The following is a 23,697-nucleotide window of genomic DNA, read 5'->3' as shown; positions in this document are numbered from 1 at the left end:
TGACTTTTCATATTTCAGTGCAGTGTTCCTGAATTCCAAGCATTCAAGGTTCTTTCCTGAAGCATTCTGGGAAAACCTGGCATTTGTACTCCTAGCCACTGTCTGTGCCGCTGTAAGCAGATAAATACAATGTCTTGCCCATCTGACATCATTCAGAAGTTCTGAAAAATTTAAAAAATAAAGAGAAGGATACTGAATTTTTGTCCCTTTTCTTTTAGCACCCCTTTAAAGACTTTTATGGGGGCTCAAGAGTCAAAGTTTAAAGTTCAAATTTGACCTTCTGAATGGAATCCAGTAAAATTTTGTTGGCACAACAAGCATTGTCTGTTTGTTTGACTTTTATGGTCTGTCTGGGCAAGATCCCGGTTTCCAAAGCCATGAAAAATATTCTCTGGGCTTGGTCTGTGACATAGGGTATATCACTTATGTGCAGTCCTGGTTTTTCCTTTTGTCAAATTCAATGCTATTCATTTAAATTCCATTTAATTTGCTCCAATCCAAGGTGCTAAGGGACACAAACTTTCTTTCCTTAACTTTAGAGGAATTGAAGATTAGTTTGAAGATTGAATTTCATGAATTAATCTTTGAGTCTAAGAGAGTAGTAAGGGTCTAAAGGACTAAGATAAAGTCAGAGGCTTAGATTTTACAAGACTCCAGTCCTGATTTGATTGCTTTTTAGATGATTTTGGAAAGATTCCAAATATCCTGGCTTTTTATTAAGAGAGGGAATTCCTCAACATCTAGGTGAGGGATAGTATAAATGGTTCATGGTAATGGAGTTTGCTAAATAAAAATGACATAATGATGCTTAATTTTCTCTTGCAAGGATAGAAGGAAAGGGGAAAATAAAGAACAACCCTCCTTTCTTCTAGATGAGGAGATGCAGAAATACATTGAAGAGAGTTTAATGGAATAATCATAATTGTTGGTAGATATTGGAACAGGACATGTGTGGTTGGGTAGATCCACCCCTCAAACTCACTTGCGTACACTCCCATGGAAGGCCAAGGTCAGATTGCACTGCTGCTGGTTAGGATTGAGCAATTCTTAAAGTAACTGTCCCAAATTACAATGTTGTATTGTGCAGGGTTGTACTCTTAATGTATCTTGTGGGACACATAACCTAATATCAAAGACCCAGACCTAAAAGAGACTTCAGAAGCCGTCTAATCCTCAATTTTACAGATAAGGAAACTGAGGAAATCAGAAGTTTCATGTCTTATAGGTAGTAAATATCAGAGCTCAGATCTTCTATCTTCAAATTCTGTGCTCCTTTCAATGTACCTCCTTGCTGTAGAGTCCTTTGAGAGCAAATTTATGTTTGTGTAATCAGAACAGACAAAGATGGTGTTTGAGCTGTTCTAGCAAAAGGCAATCACAGAATAACATAGTTTCAGAATTAGAAGTGGTCATATACTCCAACTCACAGATGAAAAAATATTCTTGTTACATTTTACATGGAAGGTGATCATCTAGTGTTTGCTTAAAGACCTCCAAAAAAGGAGAATCCACCACTTCCTAAAGCACCTCCATTCACTTTTTTTGGACAGCTCTAATTTTTTAGGAAGTTTTTCTGAAATCCATGGATTCTAGGCGGAGTTAGTCCAATCTTTCTTCCAAGTATTGTCATTGTCATGCCTTTTTCAATCATATCCACATAGAATTCTGTATAACCCCATTTGGATTTTCTTGGCAGAGATACTGGAATAATTTACTTTTCTTCTCCAGCTTTTTTTATAAATGAGGAAACTGAGACAAACAGGGTAAAGTGACTTGCCCTGGGTCATACAAGTTGCAAGTGTCTGAGGCCAGATTTGAATTCGCAAAAATGAATCTTCCTACTCCAAGCTTGGCACTTTATCTACTGTGTCACCTCTTCTTAAGGAGAATCCCTAAATTCTTATGAAGACATGAAGACATTTAAGTCTTCCTTTTCTAAGTTAATCATCTCCTTTTAATATCAAATGTCTTAAAAAAATTTTTGTCCAATCAAATGGATTTGAGTTGATTAAATGAAATTTTTAAGACAATAGAAGACTTATGGTGGCAAAAATGTTAATTTTCAGTGACAGCATTTCTCAGTGATACCGATAATACATAATATACTAAATTTAATTTTAAGAAATGCTTTTTGTCCATATTTCTAAGGCTAGGTTGCTATACTTTTTCCTTTGTATACTATAAGTTCAAGACAGATTCTGAGCTCCCTCTTCTGTTAGCTACATCTAAAAATATAAAAATCTATATTTTAGTTTTTTAATTAAAAATGTCAATTTTATAAGTATATTTTTTCCTCTGGCCCTTTATCTCCACCTTCTCTAGAATAACAACCACCGTTACCAACACACAAACTCTTATAATAAATATGGATAACCAATCAAACAAATTTTTTAAATCTCCCTATTGACCATGTCAGAAACGTGTGTCTTATTCTGTGCCCTGAATCTGTCATTTCTCTGTCACAAAGTGGGCATCTTGTTTTTGTATCAGCTCTTCAGATTAATTCTTTGTCATTGCATTGACCAGAGAGAGCCCTTTAGTTTTTTGGAATATTTGTCTTAATCATGCTGTTATTATTCTATGAATTATTTTTCTGGATCTGTTCACTTTATTCTAGCTCAGTTCATACCTCAGAAACTGTCTCTGGACACTTATTTAGTGCCGTGCCAATACAACAACTAAAATATTATTTTAATAGAACTAGAAAAAAAATAAAATTTATGTGGAGGAAAAAGAAGTCAATAATTTCAAGGGAAATTTAAAAAAAGGAAGCATTGGGTCAAAAATGATACAGAGATTATAAAAAAAACCTATTACAAATTAAGATTAGAAACAAAACAGATGATAAAATAATAAATATTGAAGTATTATATATATACATTTAATATATAATAAATAAATTTTAAAAATAATAAATAAATAAAGATGTCATTCTTAAAGTATGATATCCTTAGACTTTTTCAGAAGGTCCTTACCTTATGATCAAGGTAAAAAATATTTGCATAATAATAAGGTATTTAGGACAATACAGTGCCATAGTAGGTGCTTAATAAGTATTTATGAATTTACTGATCATTTCTAATACAACAAATATCATTAGATATAATCCACATAAACAAAAGTTTGTGATGGGGGACCCTCAATAATTTTTAAGAAAATAAAGGGGTCCTGAGACCAAAAAGTTTTAGAATTTGGGAGTTAAAGAATAGAGAGAGATACAAGGAATAAATTGGGTACATGACATATAGAAGAAAATAGACAGAGCGCCATAGTGTTTGATAAGTCCAAAGACCCCAGCCACTAGAATAACAAGTCACCAATTGACCCAAATATCTGGGGAAAATTCTTCCCATTAATCCCTTCTCCATGCTTCTCATCAGTAGAAGGCTTCCACTGTGCCTTTAAAGGTAGGGAAACTGATGAGAGGAGAAAGCATTGTAACTCTCTTTCCCTAGAGAGGAATTGTCCTAGGTGAAAATGCAGAAGCTTGCTATAAGGCTCCTGCTCTCCTAGAAGGGAGAGGAGTTAGCAGTGCAGAAAAACTATATCTTCTTGTGTGAACAATGACATTAGTTATTTTGTACAGTCTGTCTGGAAGGCATTGCAGCATTGTGTGCTTGTTCTTGCAGAATGGGAACAAAGAGAAATCTCATTAGTGAAAATGGAATGGGGTGGGGAAAGGGGAGAAAAGAAAGTACAAAGAAAAAAAAATCCAAACGCATTTATTCTTATTTTCTTTGCCTCTCTGGAGGTGTAAATTGTGAATTAAATTGAGTCGATCATAAAGAAGGAGGTGTTGACTAGGGCTGACACCTGTCTTCTGCCTGTTCTTACCCAGCTGGAAATAGGAGAGCCTGCCTATTAATAAGTTAATTCTGGTACTCACTGGATTGAACTGGTAATAAATCAGGAGTGAAGAGGATTCTGGGAGGGAGAGTGTGGGACCTGCTGCTTACAGGGCCAGTGTTCCTTAAGGCAAAGGAGACACCAGGTCAGAGCAGTCATAGCCATAAATCTGGTTTTCACTGCCAGATGATTTGAGAAATAAAATCAGCTTCAAAACAGGATAATGAATTCATGTGGATTCCTCAAGGCCCTTATAGAGAATCACACTGTGGCCATAGAACTGATAAAATAATTTTAATGGACTTAAGGGGATAAACAATTTTTGAATCACGGATCTTAGAATTAGAGATTCAAGGAAAGTTCAAGGCCATCAAAGCTAATTCTCTCATTCTACAGATGAGAAAACTGAGGCTTAAGAAGCCTAAGTGGTTTTCCCTGAGTCACTGAGGTAAGAAGCCTCTGGGAGAGGATTTGAAGATAAGTCTTTCCCATTGTGCCATCTAGTTCTCTCTAGGCCTTTTTTTCAGTCCCTTGAGATCCCTATAATATAATGTAGGTGTTCTTAATCCTAGTGGTTTTCAGAGAGCCTTTAAATTGAAGAGGAAAAAAAAACCCTACAACTATATTTATTTATTTTACTAATTTGTGGTCTTCTTTGTAATCTTGTGTATTTTGTTTTACATGATTAAAAATGGTGCTCTGAGATGGGCTTCATACTCTTTTTGTCTCAGTCAAACTCCCTGCCCAAGGGATCAACTAAGAACGTGTGATTCTAACATAAGCAGGTTTAAAAAGGAGGACAACAGATCCTGCTGCCTCCCAATCCCTGGAAATAAACATAAAACAATGACCTCGATGAACAGAGAAATTATTATTGGATAGTACCTTTCAGATTTATCCTGACCAAATACAAAGAATAGAAGGAAATATGAACATGGTATAAATATACTTGGTATGTATGGGGGTGGGAAGGTGAGGGTTTCCATACTGATGTAATTTCATCAGTGTAGAAGAATTTCTGGTGTAAGTCAGCAACTCATCTATCATTTATAGTCACCAAAAGTTACTTATAGCTCTGAGAAGTTAAGTCACTTGACCTATGGTCACAAAGCCAATATGCCTTAAGAGCAGAACTTGAAAGCAGATCTTCCTGACTCTGAAACTAATTTTCTAGCTAATGTGATAATATTGTGGAGTAACTGCTATTATTATCCCCATTTTACAAATGGGGGAACTGAGGTTGAAAGAGTTTGTCATTTACTGAGCATCCTGAAGTTAGTGTTTGACTTTCTCTACTCAAAAGTCCAGCGTTCTATCCCTCTAAACTTCTCTTGGTATAGAAGAATCACTTAAATAAAGGTTTTTTGAAGAGAATCAAGTTGAACTCTTCTTTCAGGCATAATCACATAGAAAAAATTTCAAAATAGAAGAAGAGCACTGATTGCTTTGCATTATTAATAACTTCCAAGAAACTTTTATAATCCTTTTTTAAAAAAATGGTCTAATATACTAATGCTAAGGAAGATCTCAAGAGCTCATAAAAATGGACATTCTGCAGGTAATGAAAACAAAAAAAATTTGGATAGCGTAACTCAAATGAAAATTCTTCATCTTCACCATAATTATGAGAAGCTAGAGGAGCTGTGCACTGTATTGTTTCATCGAAGAAATTGATTTTGCTAAGTATTTGAATGCATTTTGCATCTTTCCAAAAATACTAGGAAATGAACATGAGTCCTTTGGGATTTGAGTTCCTTACCTTGAGGCAAAATATAATTTTCTCTTTCTAAGTAATGGCTTCAACAACTTTAATCATTTCTGAGTTCACAGTTCAGCAGGAGATGTGACAAAAAATGTATATCCAACCTCTTCTCTTTCTTTTTTCCTGTCCTTTATCTCTATCAGCTAGATATTTCTACTTGGATATTCTACAAGAACCTTAAACTCAATATGTCCAAAATTGAATTAATAAACTTTACCTCACCCTCCATCTTATTTCTATCTCAACTTCCCTATTTTTGTTATGCTTTTGTTCTGAATGTATTGTCTGGTTGCATGTACCCTCCTTCCCCATGGGTATGACCCTAGCCTTGGTCTGACCCCTTTTTCATTAATCTCTGTCCCCTGACCCTACCACTCATTTTTTGAAGAAATCTATATCCATCTTGATATATTACCATATCTGGATCTAAATCATTTTTTCTCCTTTATCAAGGAAATTTATCCTGGTTCACAATGTTCCTCTCTCTATCTTTGAAGGCTTTATTATACTTATCATGTCCTCTCAAACACCCTGTTCTCTTGGTTTATTTACTTTCTTAATTTTTATGATTTACACTTTTGTTGCATTTCAGTCACACATAGATCAATCAATCAATCAATTATTAAGCATTAAGTGCTCACTATGTGCCAGGTACTGTGGTAAGATCAAATCCTAATCTTACTATCAATCACCTATAAGTGTTTCACTTCCACAACCAAAATTTCTGAAATTCTTCTGACTATAATCTCTAACTTTTGTATCTCATTCTGTGCCTGATATTGCCATCAAAAAAATTCGATTTAGTTTCTTCAATGAACCATCATTTAATTTCTCCTCCTCTCACTCCTTTCTTGTCATCCTCTTCCACTAAAGCAGAAAAGAGAAAGAAAAAGACAACTCTAAGTAATAACAAGCAAAACAGATTCCCTTTTTGGTCATGTCCAAAAATATGTCTCATTCTTCAATTTGAATTCATCACTTCTTTATCAGGAGGTAAGCAGCATGTTTTCCCATGGTCCTTTGGAATCATGGCTTTTAACAGACTAGATCAGTCAATGCCTCATTCCTTTTAATTCTATTCCTCATGTTCACATGATCTCCTGTCCTGATTTTGATTTGATTCCTAGTCTTTCTTATTCTTCTTAGTTCAACTTTATACTCTCCTCACTATTTGAAAATCTTATTCCCTTTTTCTATTACCACTCATTCTTTGCTAACCACCATTTGCTTTCCTCATCATTTGGACATATTCTGCTACAAGGTATTCCTTTTATCCTTCTCTAAATGATAGTGGTTGTATCTATCTCCTATCCCCTTCCTTTCAGTAGATAATCTTGACTCATCTTTGGCTGAGGAAAATAGAAATTATTTACCATGAGCATCTTCTGTTTTATTTTTTTATTTTTTTTAATTTTTATTTAATAATTACTTTATATTGACAGAATCTATGCCAGGGTAATTTTTTTTTTACAACATTATCCCTTGCACTCGTTTCTGTTCCGATTTTTCCCCTCCTTCCCTTCACCCCCTCCCCTAGATGGCAAGCAGTCCTTTATATGTTGGATATGTTGCAGTATATCCTAGATACAATATATGTTTGCAGAACCGAACAGTTCTCTTGTTGCACAGGGAGAATTGGATTCAGAAGGTATAAATAACCCGGGAAGAAAAACAAAAATGCAGATAGTTCACATTCGTTTCCCAGTGTTCTTTCTTGGGTGTAGCTGCTTTTGTCCATCATTTATCAATTGAAACTCAATTAGGTCTCTTTGTCAAAGAAATCCACTTCCATCAAAATATGTCCTCATACAATATCGTTGTCGAAGTGTATAATGATCCCTGGTTCTGCTCATTTCACTTAGCATCAGTTCATGTAAGTCTCGCCAGTCCTCTCTGTATTCATCCTGCTGGTCATTTCTTACAGAACAATAATATTCCATAACATTCATATACCACAATTTACCCAGCCATTCTCCAATTGATGGGCATCCATTCATTTTCCATTTTCTAGCCACTACAAATAGGGCAAGCATCTTCTGTTTTAAATCTCAAAATCCCTCAACATCATCCTTTTATTCTCTCTTCTTTGTTCTAGTTTCTAATGAAGAAATGGTCCTACTTTTCATTGAGACTTAATTGCCTCTTTTTGTGACCTTAATACTATGGTCTCCCATTTCCTTCTTCTGGTTCTTCTCATTGCCTTCCATTCATCTACTCTCATTCATTTTTCAGCTTCTCTTAATCTAGTTTCCATTCTCACCACTCAGCTCCAACTATCTCTTCCAAGGTTGCTAATTTTTTTCTCACACTTGCCAGTATAACCATGGATGAGCCACTTAATCTCTCTGATCCTCAATTTCTTCATCTGTAAAATGGAGATAATAAAATCTGTAGGATGATTAAATATTTCAAATGAGACAATCAATTAACAAGCATTTAATAAGCACCTACCATGTGCAGGCACTGTGGGATACAAATAAAATAATGAAAAAAATCCCAACTCTCAAGAAGCTTCCATTCTTGTGGAACAGTGTTTGTTAAACCTCTATAAACTTAAAGGAAATATAAATATCAGTTGTTATTAATATGTTATGATATCATTGTTAATAGCAAATGAAATAATGGGAGGATTTTGAAAAGCATCATAAAAATGCAAAGTAGTACCATTAGCCAATATTGTTGATATTCTTGACTATTCAGAACTTCAGAGTAAAATAGCACAGGACCAAGTGAATATTCTTATTTTTATTTTCAGTACGCCTCAATTTTTGCAAAAGAGAGTTCAAATGCATAATTCTTTTTTTATGGATGTTTGGCGCATTTCCTCTCATTAAGGTCCCATGTACATAGAGACAATTTCTCTAAATGCACTTCACCACCCCCCAACCACCAATGATGATCAAATAAACTTGACCTCATTAAAAGAAGCTGACAAAATTGGTTAAGAACTTGTACAGTCTGTGTCATAAGATGTACAGCGGTTATTCTGGGTAATTTTATTCTGCTGCTCCCCAGGGAAGAAGGTAAATTTAGAAGGATCCTAATTATAATCCAAGTAGTCAGAGAGGTGATCAGTGCTGACTGATATTCCAGCCACTATCCCTACATGAGCCTCAAGAACTATTGAATGAAATGGTAAAAGATGCATGAAACCCAGCCATAATTCAGGGCTAAAGATACTGTCAGCAGTCTGCCAATAATATTACCTATTTCTTTTATTTCCTTCATTCTCCTATCTCAGTCTTTACTCGTAAGCACAGAAAGATTTGAGCTGAATGCATACAGCTATGGTAAATACTGTATTTCCCCCCCATTTTCATTTTATTCTAGAATAGAACTTCTGAAGATTTGATGAAAGTATCTGTTATTTCTCCCTGTGTCAAAGTTTCTCTCATCAAACTTCAGCCTCTCAGGGCTATTATTGTTACTAACAAATAGCCCACCAAGGATGAAATTCTGTACTGGCAAAAACAAAACCAGACAAATACACTTTGTACCCATTTGTCAAAAATAGATGGTGTGGAATATGGGAGGAGGGATAATATGTAAGCAGATACAGTAATGATGACAGGAAGGTGTTTAAGATCCAAATTTCCCTTTGCTGGAAATTAATCAGTGATGGTGGAAAGGGAGAAGGAGGGGAAAAGGTTTAGAAGGAAAACAGACCAAAAATGTTCACTGAGTCAGAATCAGGGTCAAATAGCAGGAGATCCATCAGCAGCAATTTGAAAAAGGAACAAGAGAAGACCTATTTAAGGAACAAGTTGGGGGATAATCAATTCATCTGTAGGTTCCTGAAATATTGAAAGGCAATAGGTGTCTATAATGATTGTGGTTGTTTGTCCTTTGTTCTTAAAGACCAAGACATCAGGAAGTGATGCCATGATGTGCAAGTAAATTGGATTTAAGTGAGGGAGGTCTGGACAAAGTTACCTGCCTCAGTTTCCCCTCCAGAAACATCTGGGTCCACTGGCTAGATATAGATAGATCAGGAGGACTGGAGATGGCTCCAGATATAATTTGAAATCTTGGCTTTTTTAAGCTAAGATTTTTTCAACAGATCTCAGTCTGATTGAGGTAACACTCATTCAGTGATTAAGGCTAGATAGCAAATACTTCCCTTCCTTGCCTTCCTTCCCTTCTTTTCTTTCCTCCTTCTGTCACCCTTACCTACAAATGCTCTTAAAAACACTTTTTTTTTCTTTTGGATCTTTGAACCTTCCCAAGATATCTTGGGGTTTACTAGCTAGATTTATTTTTTAAGGATCATGTCTATAATGATACTCTGGATTCCAATAATGATCTTCTGCAAAGAGCATCAGTCTTTCTTTGATTTTGAAACAGAGATCCCATAAGCATAAATTTTGTTTTGTTTTTATGAAGTTGGCTTTACTACATACTAATACTAATCATAGAAGCTAGGTGGTACGGTGAATAGAATACTGTCCCTAGAGCTAGGAAGATCTGGGCTCAACTCAGATTCTAACACTTAACTGTATGACCTTGGGCAAGCTACTTCACCTCTGTTTACCTTAATTTTTCTCATCTGTGAAATGGGACAATAATAGCATCTACCTCCCAGATTGTTATGAGAATCAATTGAGATAGTATTTGTAAAGCTCTTAACATGGTGCTTAGCACATAGTAGGCAACAGAAATATTAGCTGCTGCTGCTGCTACAGTAGTAGCTGCAAAAACACATACTTTTTTTTTTTTTTTTTTTTTTGGTATTATTCTCCACTTTGGGAAAGCTACTTAATATACCTGAATCTCAGTTTCTTTTTCTAAAAATTGGAGGTGTTGTATGTACTCAAAGCTCCATTCCTATTCAAGATCTGTGATTTGTATGATCTCAACTTCTGGGACACTGATCTCTTCTGGTTCTACTCCTCAGTTTCCTTTTAGTCAATCAACAAGCATTTATTAAACACCTACTATGTGTCAGACATTGTAAAATTGAGGTTACAGAGAAAGCCATCCTTATTTCTTTGAATTGGGTGTTCTCCAAAACCCTGTCCTAGGCCCTCTTCTCTTTTCTCTTGGCATAAAGACTCTTGGAGAGGTCATCAATTTCTAAGGGTTCAAGTATCATCTCTACTTACAAGTACTATCTCAATTGATATAAATGTTTTTCCAGTGTATTTAACCACTTTGTATTTTATATTTTGTGCTTAATTATATATGTATTTGTGATCCCACTTTATTAAAATGTACTCTCCTTTAGAGTAAGGATATGTATGTGTATTTATCTCCAGTATACAGAACATAGTAAGAGCTTAAAAGTGCTTGTTGATCAATGGATTGATTTTATTTTTATACCAACTCTCAATTGGATGAAGAAAGAAGTCCTTAAAAACTTCATCTTTGGCTGGCATGGATAGCACGAAGGGGATGTGCTACTTAGTCATCCCTCTCTCCTCATCCACCCTCATTCTTTCTCTCTTTCCTTCCTCCCGAATATTAAGGTCCTCACTGACATGTATAAATAGCCCAAGTTGAGAACACAGTCATATCTATGTCTCTCTCATCACCAAACAGACTCCATAACTGATGTGACAATTAAAATACTGATTTAGTTCTGAGAGGCACATGGCAAGCGTCCTGCAGAAGATGGTATTTATATCCATAATGAGTGACACTGACTTTGTCAACTGTACCTTTGGCATATCATCTGATCCCTTTGCGTAGGAGTTAATGCAATTCTTGTTATAGCGGGAGATCCATGGTGATTAGCTTTCTAGACCCCCTTCTCTTACAGTTATCTCCCTGACTTGGGGTTGTTCTACTGTCATATCAATAACTAGGAAAGTATAGACTCTATATACTCTAACAGGGGTCCTCAAACTTTTGTTCTCAATATCTTTATCCTATTAAAAATGATTGAGGATCTGTCCAAAGAGTTTTTATTTATGTGGTTTATAGTTATAGATATTGATCACATTAAAAATAAAAACTAATTATGGATTTGTAGACTCACTGAAAGGAGATTCCCAGGATGCTCTGGACCAGACTTTGAGAACCACTGGATAGAGGAAGCAAGGAATTGATTTAAAGGATAGAATTCAACAGAAAAGCTAGTTGAAAAGAGGCTGATACACACATTCTGTAGCTGGCTGGAATAAAAGACATCTGACTTCAGCTGTGATGGCAGGAATTCACAATTTTGTGCTGTGTGTTAAATTGTGCATTGTGACATTGAAGGAAGTGAGGACAGTTTGCTTGGGTTGCTTGAGTCCTTCATAGAAATACCTATCAGTTGAAAGAATAGATCTTTTTTCTCTGTATTATCTTCTAGCTCCCAGCATGGTTTGTTGTACATGATAAGTATTTAATAAATGCTTGTTGAATTGAACTGGAATTGTAGTGGGAGAGATTTAGGAGGCTAGCTAGTCTAGCCCCTTGCTTCCCACTCTCCTATAATATATGTATATACACATCACATTTATTGTGGATATATATATATATATATATATATATCACATATAAGTGTGTTAAATGCAAATGTCCATTCTATCTGAAGTTTGAATATATATTTGTATTTACATAGTATACCAGAGAAAGAGTGTTGTACATGACACTTCAGAGAACTTTTAGCTTTCAAAGCTGTCCTTAAATGTACTTCCTTTTTGGTCTTTTTTCTGTTCTCTCTTTTTTTTTTTTTTTCATTAAAAAAAAGATGCCTAAACGGTCTTTTCCTCCCTTCTTTCCTCCCTCCCTCCTTTTTTCTTTTTCTCTCTTTCCCTTTCTCTTTCCTTCCTTCTTTTCTTTCTTTCTTTCTTTGTTTTCTTTCTTTCTTTTCTTCCTTCCTTCCTTCCTTCTTTCTTCCCTCCTTCTCTCCCTCCCTTCCTCCCTCCATTCCTTCCTTCTTTCCTCTCTCCCTCCTTCCCTCCTTCCTTCTATTCCTTCCTCCTCCCCCTCCTCCCTTCCTTCCTTCCTTTTTTGCTGATATATAATTGGTGAATGGTATATAATTGATTGATTAATTTGGATATGGCATTTTAATGTAATAGAAACCTAAGTAAGGACTGACTCATTTTTCCCCTTTTCATCCATCCATAAGGATGTTATCAGTAGGTCTCCTTTTAGACAGAAGAAAATCCTCCCCTTCTTTTCCTTTTCTTCTAGGTTTCCCCCACATGGCTGCTGGTTGAGGATCTTTGTTAAGCTTATTCCAGCAATGTCTCACTGAATCAGCAACATAGCTTAAAAACAAATACGATTCAAGCAATCTAGCATGTAGGGAGGGTGAGGCAACTTTCTTATTATATTTAGTCTTTACCTAATCTTGGTCTTTAATTCAAGGCTCAATGACTGAGGAAAGTCTTATGAGAAACCACTAAAATAGATGGCTTAGGAAAAAATAATCATGATGAAAAATTAGAGAAATTGGAATTTATTATTTTGAGAATGTGAAGGCTAAGGGGATAATTTCATCTAATATGGTGTAATATAATTTAATGTAATAATAATGTAAGTATTGATTTAGGTAGCATACTAAAGCTTATGAAATGATTTATATAACATTATTTCATTGGTCCTTATCACAACCCATGTGAAGAACCTAATAATACAGATTTTACTATCTTGTCACAAAAATATCCCTGGACTCAGAGTCAAGAATATTTGGATCTAAATCATTCCTTCTGTGTTTACTAACTTTCTGATCATAGATAAGTCACTCAAGCCTCAGTCAAACTGAGCCTCAATTTTCTCATCTGTAAAATAGGGATAATATTTGTCTTACATATCTCATAGAGTTATTATAAAAATCTAATGAAAAAATGTATGTAAAGTATATTATAATTCTAAAATGTATGTAAAATAAATTATAATGTATGTAAAGTATATAATTATATAAAGTAATTATAATTCTAAATGTTTAAACATTAACAATAATAACAATAATTATTAATAATGTTATCTTCATTTTAGGATCATTGATTTATGCTACAAAGGAGCCCAGAGTTTATCTAGTCCCACACTTTTTTATGATAGATGAGAAAACTGAGGCTGAAAGAGGGTTTCTTTAACATTTTCAGGTCTTTTGATTGAGTTGGTGTAGATACTCCTTCTACTTTTTCTTGTGGAGAAATATTCTCTTCCTAAACCCATTATGTCTTAAGTGAAAGTGTTTGTGAGTTGCAGCTAAAATATTCATCACCTTTCACCCAATTCAATTCAAAAAGCAATTATAAAATGTTTTCAATACACCAGGTACCAGATAAAATAATGAGGTTATAGAGATCAAGATGAACATGTTCTTGCCCTCAAGGAGCTTACATTCTGTTGGAGAAGACAACACAGACACATTAAGTAAATACAAAATATAAGCAAAATTATTTTGGGGAATACAAAGTGCTACCAATTTGGATGGCTGAGAACGTTTTCTATGTTGGAAGGAGTATTTAAGCAAGTCTTTGAAGGGGGCTGGGAATTCTCAAAAACAGAGGTAAGGAGGAAGGGCTTTCTAGGCATGGAGAAAGACTGACTGTTAAGTACAAAGAATGGCAGTTAGATCAGTTTGATTGAAACCTAGAATGAATGAAGGAAAGTAGAAATAATATACTTGGAAAAGTTGGCTGGAGCCAGATTGTGAAGGCATTTAAAATCCAGAATTCATTGTAATTGTTTTCTCTCTTATCCAACTTTGGTTTTCTTGGCAAAATCAGTGGAGTGGTTTACCATTGCCTTTTCTACCTCATTTTACAGATTAAAAACAAAAACAAAAACAAAACAAAACAAAAAAAACTAAGGCAGATAGAGTTAAGTGATTTGAGCAGAGTCATACAAATTAGTATGTTTCTGAGATCACATTTGAATTTAGGTCTTCCTCTTTCCACATCCAATGCTCTATCCACTTTGCCAACTAGCTACCCAGTAAAATCCAGACATTTGCATTTTTTTTTTCACTAGAGGAATAGGGAGTCATTGAAGATAATTCAATAGAGGAATGGCCTGGTCAGCTTATGTTTGAGGAAAATCACTTGGACAGTTGGTGGAGGATGGCTTGGTGAGAGGGAAAAATGCAGAAAAGAGAAAATTAAGCCATTAGTGTAGCAAAGTCTTACTGCCTTACTCCTTGATTTGTTGTTGGAAATGAGCATATGAACTAGGATGGAGACTAAGGAAATGCAGAGAAGTGGTTGAATTGAAAGATGTTGTGGAGTTGGGCAAGATTTGACAAATAATTGGATAGGAAGATGAGGGATAGTGAAAGGTCAAGGATGAATCTGAGGTTGTAAACTGAGCTGATTGAAAAGATATGAGAGCCAGGAAAAGAGGAGAGGTAGTAAAGAGAATGAGTTTTGGATTGAACATAAGTTTAAAACACCTGCAGAGTAATTATTGGGAAGAACATTAAGATCTTAGTCCTGGAATAGAACTCAAGGGTCATCCAGCCTAAACTCTTCATTTTATAGATGTGGAACCTGAGACCCAGAGAGGGGAAAGACCCTCCCCCCAAAAAAATTATACAGGTATAAATGGCAGAAAAGGCAACTAGATGGTTCTCTGTCTTGAGTACAAATCTGGCTTTAGACACTTACTACCTTGGACAAGTCATTTAGACTTTGTTTGCCTTAATCCACTGGAAAAGGAAATGGTAAACCGCTCCATATCTTTGCCAAGAAAAACCTATGGACTCCATGTTCCACAGGGTCACAAACAGTTGGACATGACTTATTGAACAACAACAACAAATAATAGAGCCAGGATTTGAACCCACATCTTTTGACTACAAATCTACTGTCTGGGCCATTGTAATGTGGAAGTGATGATTAGGAGGCAATTTGGGAGACTGAATATATAGATTTGGAGGTTATTGAATTAAGCTAAATTAAAAACTTGTTTTTTTATCCAAAGATCTTGAAAGTGATGTATTTTGCACTAACAAAGGCTGATCACATCCTTTACCTTCTGACTTAATTGTTATTTGTCTGAATGTCATACATTTCCTCTGGAGGATGGAGATGGTTTGCAGGGCTTAGGATTCATCATGAAAGTAGGTATTCCTGGGTTTTTAAGAATCACAGAATGTTAGAATTGGAAATGACATCAGTAGTCACCTAGCCTAACCCATTCATGAAAGAAATGCTTACTGGAAAATATCTGACAGATCCTCATCCAATTTCTGATTCAAAAGCACAAAAATGAAAGCAAATCCTTATCTCTGGAAGCAGCTCCTTCTATTCTTGGACAGTTCAAGTTTTAAAAAAATTATTCCTGATATCAAAACTCAGCTGGCCTCTTAATAATACTCACCCATTGATCCTTGTCTTTCCTATTTGACAGACAGAATGAGTCTGATCCTTTTCTTACATAATGCCCTTCATATCCTTGGACACAATTTCTATATTTGCTTGGGGTCTTCTCTATTGAACCTTAATTTCTTCATATTGTATGCCACGGATATGGCTTATCTTCCTCACAGAGATACTGGGAGGGTTAATAAGAGAATTGGTAGACCCTTCATTTTGATAAGCATTATTGTTGCCATGTCTGGCAGCGTGCCTAGATGTCATGGTGATGGGTGCCATAGAAACCCAGAAAAAATAAGGAATATCATTTTCTTTCCTGTCGTTTTTATTTTAATGACTTTAACTCAGATCCTGGTGGTAGGTTAGCATGCTTTTGTGATTTAATGAAATGAAGAAATTTATTACTGAAAGCAAGTCTGATTATTTAATAAGCTCTTTGAGAGAACTAATGAAAGGAAATATGCATTAATTTTAGCCCCCTAGTCTTTAAAATTTTTTTTATTAAAGCTTAACACCCTAGTCTTAAGAAACTCAATTTTTCTCCTGGACATCTAAATTTGAGGGGTTTTTAATGTTCTGCAAGCTCAATATAAGTGAAAAAATGTGAAATGGTGGCCAAAAGAAGCTAAATCACATTAAGCTTCATTGCAATATAACTATTATGATGTAAACTCCTTCTGTACACAAAAGCTGGTATCATTTTGCCAAAAAAAAAAAAAAAAAGATTTAGGGATATGAATGAAAAAAAAAAAAGGGAGAAAAGTGACACATTCTATCCAAGAGCAATGGGAGAATTGATGTGATTATGGTTCCTAAACTAAAAACTATGGGGAGGGACAGAAGATACAAGTTAAGACCAAGGCATGATATTTTGATTCCATATAGTAAGTTAGCTGTCAAAAAGATGGCCATGGAGTAAGGGAATAAAGAGAAATATGGCTGGGACACACCTGAAAGAATGGGTGATCATCTACCCTTATAAGCACTTGAACTTATAAGATATCACACATGGAACAAGTTTTATTGATACAATAAAGAACACATAAAGCATCAAGAGATTTCCTTTCTTGTGGGCATTTCTTTGCCCTATCCCAATACAGGACTGTGTAATGATCATCACTGTACTTGAGTGAGGAGGTAAAATCAGAATTTTCTTATTCCTTTTGCTGTGGCTCTATTTCTCATTTGATGCTCATTACTACTGGTCAGTGTTAACTAATATTACTCATTAATATTATTATTATTATTTTAAAATTTACTTTATTTATTTAATTTAATATTATTTAATATTACTTTCCTTTGAAGTTCTTCCATAACTTCTCTTGAAGTTACTCTCTCTGCCAAGCTGTGAGATCATGGGTACAGATCTATAAATACTCAGACTCTATAGATACATTGATTGGTTTTGATAAATTGGTTTTCCTCCCTTCTCTTTTTTATTCTTTGTTATGAGGGATAACTCTGTAGATGAGGAAGAGGGAAGGATATGTTTAGAGATGGAGGGGATATAAAAATGGAAGCCAATTTTAATAGAAGAAAGCAATAGGAAAAGTGGGGGCACACAATTTGGGGTGATTATATGTAAAATAAAAGTTATCCCTTAATCCAAATAGAAGAATGTTGTCTAGGACAAAGGAGGAAACAGTCTGACTGCTCAGTCTAGGTGGAATATTGTGTTCAGTTCTGGGTGGCACAATTTAGGAAGCAAATTCACAAACTGGAAGGGTCCAACAGAGAGTGATCAGGATAATAAGAGCATTGGAAACCATTAATACCATGCTGGAATTGATGGAAAGAACTGGAGAAGTTTAATTTAAAAAAGAAGAGATATAAAGGGGACATGAGAGCTGTTTTCAGGTATTCAAGAGAATAGATTCAAGCTCTCTTCTTAGTCATAGATGATAATCAGAAACAATAGAAGTTTTGGGAAGACAGAAAAGGAGATTGGATATTGTTGTAGAATATTGCCAATGTTGTAGCATAGATTTCTGAGTTGGTTTACATGACCTCTGAGATACCTTCCAATAATGAGATATCGGCAATCTCTTTTGTTTATTGCATTAATTGGAGGAGGTACGTTAGGGAGGGAAAGAAACGTCATAAGAATTATATTTCCTTCTACTTTTATCTCGATCAGTGATGGAGGAATAATGGCTACAGGCACTTTGTTAAGTAGGAAGCTTTCTCTTCAACTCTTCTGTTAATTCATCATTTCATTCTTTGCCCATAGATTTCTGCAGTGGCCAAAAGGAAATAGGTCTATGCCTGGGAAATTAATTCATCAGATTTTCTGTAACCTTTTGAATGATGAGTCAACATCCTCATTATTGGTTATAATAGAAATTTCACAGGGCTAAAACCAACGGCTCATTTTTGCATTGTTCTCTATGAATTAACACGCCTGCTACTCATTTCCTCCTGGAATAGCTCGTCCAATTTTACAGAGATTATTTAAAGCATTAATTTCCTGGAAAGAAGCAACATTGAAGCCATCAGCATTATGCATGTTGTGCACAGTGGAATGCAAAACCAAAGTCTTATTTCAAGTTTATTACCATTTTGGCCACATATTTTATCACTTCCACTGAAGTGTTATTGGAAAAATGGCTCCATGTATAATCTGGATCTAAAGCTTTACTGTCAGTGTCAGGAATATTTATTGTAGATTGTGAAGAGGAAAACATTACCCATTGATAGAAAAAAGCTTATTTGGCTTTTCACAGTCCCCTCTGGTTTTATTTTTAGAAAATATTGATGCAGGCATTGCCTGATCAGATTAGAAATGTAGATCTGATGAGTTGTTGTTTTATTTCTTTTTCTAGTTTAAAAATAATTCAGTAAACCCAGTGGATTAAAAAGAGAAAGAATAATGTGAGAGAAAGGAATGAATGATTTTCTGATAGAGAAATGAACTGTCCTCTCCATGGGTAAAAAAGACTATAAAGGTTCTCACTGAAAGGATATTCCAAATATCCAGGTAACTCTCCAAGTCTTCTCATCTTGTGCAATTTCTCTTATTGTCTTTCAACAAATTTTCCAGGGAGCATTTGCCTAAATGAATAGAGAAGGCTTTTTTTAGGTCTTTTAACAATCAAGGAGTATCAGTGAAGTGCTCATAGTACCTTTTTTGTATGAGCTTCTTGAGTGATCTATTTCCTTTTTCAAGCTGACATTCTTGATGATATGTTATTTTTCTCTCCTTCTTGAATATAAAGCATTGTCAGTAATATTCTACAGTCTACTTATTCCCATTTTCCTTATTCTCTTCAGTGGCCTTTAGATCATTCTCCGTTTTGATTCTTTGTCATTTAAGATGTTCTATAATTTATTGCTATGTAGCATCAATGGAAGAAAAATATTTTTTAAAATGCTAAAAGAATAGAAAAAATGGGATCTGGAATCAAATGCCCTGGATTCAAATCTTTTTTCTACAACTTACTATCTGAATGGCCTTGGATAAGTAATTTGAACCCCTTGGACCTCATTTTTATCATTTATAAAATGAAAAGTTTGGAATAGATAATAGCTAAAATCCCTTTCAGCTGTAGTATTATGATCCAATCACACAAAATAAGGGGAATAGATCAAAACATATTGACCTAAACCAGTGATTTTTTAATCTTTGTTTTCTTGGATACTTGTGCTTTGAGAGAAAGCCATGCAAGTTTCAATTCTTTCAAAGAGTTTTGATATCTGTGAAGTAACGTGTAGCTGATTGCTTCTCATGGGATGGAATCTTCTCTCCATTTACCTTGGTTGTTCCTAATTTGAGAGCTATCTACTGAATCTGTGTATCTCTATCTGGGAGAGATGCACTGTTCCTATTTGAGGTCATGGGTGCTTGGTGATAGAAGAATGAAGATTTGTTCAAAGTGGTAAATATTTCTGATTTATCGATTCCTATTGGTAAGTTTTGAGGTCACGCTCTTGTTCAAGGTAACCATCACCATCCTACTGGCCAGGGTCAGGTCAAAGGATTGCAAGATCAGCTAAAGTCTTTTTCTGTCTCTATGCCTTTTTTCCCTGCTACATTCTCAAACCAAGCAGCGCCTCTGTTTTGCCAATAGGGACCCACTAGCCTACACTTGGCTGCTCAGTCCAGACTTGCTGCCTTTTCAAATTCTCTATGCTCTAAAAATGGTTCTATCTAGAATTGTTTTCACTTCCCTGCTCCCATCAAAACTTCCATTTTCTTAGCATAGTTGGATCTCTTGTGTGAAGAAAATTATGGGATGAAGCAAATTCACAGGAACCTGTGAAAGACCAAGAGATGTGTAACCTTGAAAAGGGAATGCTTGTCTTGGACTCAGGGGAGAGTTGAAAAAGTATTCTTCTTTCTCTTCTTTTTCAGAAGTGGGGAAGTATGGGTGTAGAATATTGCATATTTTCTCAGAAAGAATCAATAATTAATATTAATGCCAGCAAATATTTACACAGCACTTTAAGGTTTATAAAAACACTTCAGTTTTATTATAACATTTGATCTTCACAAACCCCCCTATATAAAATAGACATTACTATCATCTCATTTTACAGATAAGAAAACTGCCCAGAGTCACACAGCTGATTGGTTGGTTGCTGTCCTTTGTTCTCAAAGAGGACCAAAATGACATAACTATGTTACAGTTGAATTACATTGTGTAATTGTATGGTTGATCAGACCAGTACGTGCTTGAAATGTTCTGCCACAGGTAATTTTTTACAGCATTATCCCTTGCATTCACTTCTGTTCCAATTTTTCCCCTCCCTCCCTCCAACCCGTCCCCCAGATGGCAAGCAGTCCTTTACATATTGAATAGGTTACAGTATATCCTAGATACAATATATGTTTGCAGAACCGAACAGTTTTCTTGTTGCACAGGGAGAATTGGATTCAGAAGATATAAATAACCCGGGAAGAAAAACAAACATGCAGATAGTTCGCATTTGTTTCCCAGTGTTCTTTCTTTGGGTGTAGCTGCTTCTGTCCATCCTTGATCAATTGAAACTGAGTTAGCTCTCTTTATCGAAAAAATCCACTTCTATCAGAATATATCCTCAAACATTACCGTTGTTGAGGTATATAATGATCTCCTGGTTCTGCTCCTTTCACTCTGCATCAGTTCATGTAAGTCTTGCCAGTCCTCTCTGTATTCATCCTGCTGGTCATTCCTTACAGAACAATAATATTCCATAACATTCATATACCACAATTTATTCAATCATTCTCCAATTGATGGGCATCCATTCATTTTCCAGCTTTCAGCCACTACAAACAGGGCTGCCACAAACATTTTGACACATACAGGTCCCTTTCCCTTCTTTAAGATCTCTTTGGGGTATAAGCCCAGTAGAAGCACTGCTGGGTCAAAGGGTATGCACAATTTGATAACTTTTTGAATATAGTTTTAAATTCATGCAATCATTTCTAAAGGTCTTAAGAGAAATCTTGAGCATGTCCTCATATCACTTTTCCTGACTACCTTGCCTTGTATGAATTCTCCATAAAAATAATCTCTTTGTCCATTTAGCATTTGAACAATGTGGCTAGCCCAACAGACTTATGTTCTCTACAATAGAGTTGGGATACTTAAATTTTAGTTTGAGAAAGAACCTCAATGTCTGGTACCTTATCCTGCCGGGTGATATTCAGAATCTTCCTAAAACAATTCAAATGGAAGCTATTCAGTTTCCTGGCACAGTCCAGGTATACTGTCCAGGTTTCATAGACATACAACAATAGAATTTACCCGGAATCACGCAGTTAATATGTATTTGAAGAAACATTCCAATTTAGATCTTTTTAACTTCAAATCATACACTTGATCCACTTTGGCACCTGAACTCCGCCCCACAGCTCACAGAGGAATCTCATGTCCAGACTAGATCCTGGAGCTGTGATATATTGCCACCATCTTGCCCCAAACCCTCATTTTACACATTGTAAAAATGAGACCCAAGGAATTCAAATGGTCTACCCAAGTGAGTAATTTTCACCAGATCAGAATTCTGAAGGAGGTACACCACCTTTTATTTAAACAGTCCTGGGAAAAATCATAATTATAAACTAGAACCCTGAGTTGTCTTCTAGAAGAACATTATCATTTTCCTTTCTTTCTTCAGTTATAGCCAAAACATTAGGCTCAGTAAAATAGTCCTCAGTCACTCAGATGATGAGACAAAGATGGCAGCCTTCTATTATTAATTGGGTAAGTCTTCCTTAATTCAAAACTGATGTCCTATGAAAAGATCAGCTGTCTTCTAAATTCTATCCTAAATCTAGGAATACAGGACATATGGTGTTGTCTCCAAGTGCAGGAATCCCTCACAGGAAGAAACCTGCATGACCTATTTAGCTAAGTAACAAAATGGAAATTCTCTGATGAGCCTATTTTTCCTGGCCCTATTCTCAACTTTCTCCTGTTTTCTTCCCTTTTTAATCTCTCCCTGGATCATAGTTCTGAGGATCAAATTTTTCAGAGGTGGGGAATTATGAGTATGGAGCTTTGCATAATTCCTCATAAAGGATTGATGATGATAGTGGTGATGGTGATGCTGGAAAACACTTATATAGCCTTTTAAGATTTATAAAACACTTCAGCTACATCATTTGATTCATAAAAACCCTCTAAAGTAGGTGTTATTATTGTCTCCATTTTGCAGATTAGGAAGCTGAGGCTAAAAGAGGATTTTCCTAAAGTAAAAAATATCAATTTTTAAATTAATATTAACATTTTTAAAAGTACTCAATACAGTCTTTTTCATATGAGTGCTTTGTCAATATTTATTTCCTTCCTTACTTCCAACACATCAGCATGTCTTGTGGGTCAAGGAAACTACAACTGAGCTGAAGATCATAGAATCATAGATTCAAAGCTAGGAGAGACCTTGGAAGTGTATCTACTTCAACTCACTCAATTTATTTTTGAGGAAACTGAGGTTGTTAATTAATTTGCCCAGATTTACATAGCCAGTAAGTGTCTAAGGCAGGATTTGAACTTGGGTCTTCCTGACTTCAAGCTTGATTCTCCATTCATCATGCTTCATCGTTTCCTCAAGGAGAGAGAATTTAATTTTATTCTCTGTATAGGAGTGCTATATATCATGTATCTTTAGGATTACTATTAAGAATTATATTCTCAATATAGAAGAATAATTTTGGAAAAACTTTGTACCAAGCTAGAGATTTCTTTGAGTCCTTTTGCCTCTTAATTCTCATTAAATTACTTTCCCCTCTCTCTTGAGCAGAAGTGTTTGTTTATTCAGTGGGATTCAGTTTGCCAAGAGTCCTTTTGTTCACTGCCAAAAAGATTCCGTGGTATGAGAGCACTGGCCTGTTACAAATTTGGTGGCAAAATGTGGGCAGTGTTTTAATATTTGCCTAGTTGTCAGAGGCCAAACCCAGGAACAGAGAATGTTTAAAGATTTTTTTCTCTTGAATTTCCAGAAACACTGGCCTACTTGGGGTTGCTCCCCCATGGTCCTCTACATCCACCTCCATCCTTTACTTTGGATGATCCTGCAATGAGCTCCCTTTTCCTATGTACCTTTCTTTTTCCCTTGCTTCCTTCGCCAACTCAGTTCAACTCTCATTTTTTTTTGCAAGAGATTAAAACCTTTCCTTCTGAGATTATCTTCTAACTACTCTATATATTTATACATATAAATATGTCTTGTGACATAAATGTGTCTTGTGATATCACTAGTTATTTATATGTTGTTTTCTTCATTAGAATATAAGCTTTTTAAGTCAATTTTTGCTTGCCTTTTTTTGTGTCCTCTGTGATTATCCCAGTGTCTAAACATAGTAAGTGCTTAATGCTTATGTATTGATTGATCATTTTTTTTTAATCT

This window comes from Antechinus flavipes, chromosome 5 (assembly GCF_016432865.1).
Source record: "Antechinus flavipes isolate AdamAnt ecotype Samford, QLD, Australia chromosome 5, AdamAnt_v2, whole genome shotgun sequence".
NCBI lineage: Eukaryota > Metazoa > Chordata > Mammalia > Dasyuromorphia > Dasyuridae > Antechinus > Antechinus flavipes.
Note: the sequence above shows the minus strand (reverse complement) of the source record.